The sequence below is a fragment of the Sander vitreus genome, chromosome 4 (genome assembly GCF_031162955.1).
Source record: "Sander vitreus isolate 19-12246 chromosome 4, sanVit1, whole genome shotgun sequence".
Classification (NCBI taxonomy): Eukaryota; Metazoa; Chordata; class Actinopteri; order Perciformes; family Percidae; genus Sander; species Sander vitreus.
The window spans coordinates 36,534,429-36,536,289 of NC_135858.1; the positions used below are offsets into that span (position 1 = coordinate 36,534,429).

Consider the following 1,861-nt stretch of genomic DNA (forward strand, 5'->3'; position numbering starts at 1 on the left):
CCCTACCAGGCCTTTGTAATCACTTCACGTGCTCTTTCTTTACTTTTTACATTTCTGTGAGTAATTTTTATTTTCATGTGTGTGAGATATATGTTTGTATGTGTGTTGTGTTGTGGTTGTATAAGCTATGGTATACATAAATTCCCCCCTGTGATGAATAAAGTATCTAATATTCTCTTTCTTTGTTTTACAGTGGTCCGGATAAATACATTGTGTGTAAAGACCAGCTGATGGCCCTGTTCACAATTTGCCCTGCCTGTTGTGGCGAATCTAACGGTATGGTGGTGCAGCAGGGAGGCACATTTATCAAAATAATGCAGTACATGTTAGAAAAATTATATAGATTGAACCCTACTTATTCCCCAGTGTCCTGATGGTGTGCTGATCATTTCTATTTTCTGCATATGGTAGGTCTGTGCAACATGTGGCTTCCAGCAGTTCTGGCAAAACCAGCCAATTTTGCACATAAACACGCCAGCCTGCAACCTACTTCTGAGTGGGGCAATTCATTTTTCGGGATGTCTGCCCACTCAAACTCTGAGAATGCTGACATTATTTGGTCTACACTGCATCAGCACGAATACATTCTTCCGCCACCAGCGTTACTACACCATCCCCATCGTCATTCAGGCCTGGCAGGAAGAACAAGTAACCATAATTAACAAATGACATGGTCTGATGTGCTATGTTGTGTCTTTAACATAATTACAATTTATAATCATACCCAGGTCAGACTCTCCTGGACATTGTGCGAAATATGGGACCTACTCGTTGATTGAGGAGAGCATTAACAAGGTCGTCAACCTTCAGCTTGTCCAGGTAAGTGTGATGTTATCAGACAAAGAAATAAGCTTTGTGCACCACTTACACTGATTGTGTCATGTTGCAGTGCTCAGAGATCCCGAATAGCAACTGGTGCGAGTTAGAGGGTTTGAAGAGGAGCATAACCCTCCTCAGGGGGCAGGATCTTCAAGTGTCGACACTCATCACCGACAGGCATCGCATGATGTCTGGCATGTCGGGAAAGGTATGTATCCCGATGTTGGAAGCTTTGAGGTAATTCTTGAAATTACATTTCCATCAATATAATACTTTCCATTTGTTGTAAACAAGGTCTCAGCAAGGCTTTGGATACGATGGCCAAGGAAAAGGACTGGGAGGACCTGAAGTTGTGGAGGCCTGCGATTGTAAACCACCTCTACCTCTCTAGAGGTCATGGAGGCCAAGTGGAAGAGCATGGTGAACCACATACAGGACGTCCATGAGCATGACACGCCTGCCTTTCCCTGTTGTGCTCCTCCACCTCTTGAGGGGGAGCAACGGAAAAAGGAATGGCTAGAACCAGGTATACAACATGAAATATGTGTACTCTATGGTTTTATGATGATGTGACCTGAGAGAATTTTTGCTGGAACCTGTATTTTAATAAATTTTAATCAGGGTAAAATGTTTTGTTTGGGACTTTTTTTTTTTCTCCTACAGGCTCAACGGTTGCAGTAAAACTGGAGGGTGTTGTGACAAAGGCATCCTTGCTGAAGGATGTGAAGCAGTTGTCTCCACAGCACCAAACCTTTTCCCTTGAGGCGTTTCACTCCCTCATCCTGCTCTTCCCTCCCAAACATACCGGGTTTTCTTACCTTGGGATGTACAGTAGGTCAGTGTTGCGCAATGGAGTAACTACATGTCATATTATCATATGATACAGACACCTGATATTTCTAGCTCAAAATATGCCCTCATTATGTGATTTTCTACAGACTTCTGTTGGCAGCTTTACACTACAACCATAATGGCAGCCGCGAAGTTGCGCGAACAACTGATGGCGTTGCAATATATGGCATGCAATACCCAAGGTTGGGTG

General features: G+C 43.4%; 1 long non-coding RNA gene across 1 annotated transcript; it reads left to right on the forward strand.

The window, feature by feature from the left end:
* The first annotated feature begins 443 nt into the window (after positions 1-443).
* LOC144516366 (uncharacterized) lies at positions 444-1,540 on the forward strand. The gene is made up of 4 exons (XR_013501837.1): positions 444-819; positions 890-1,027; positions 1,114-1,345; positions 1,483-1,540. It is a non-coding gene; the product is annotated as an uncharacterized LOC144516366 (long non-coding RNA).
* The last annotated feature ends 321 nt before the right edge of the window (positions 1,541-1,861 follow it).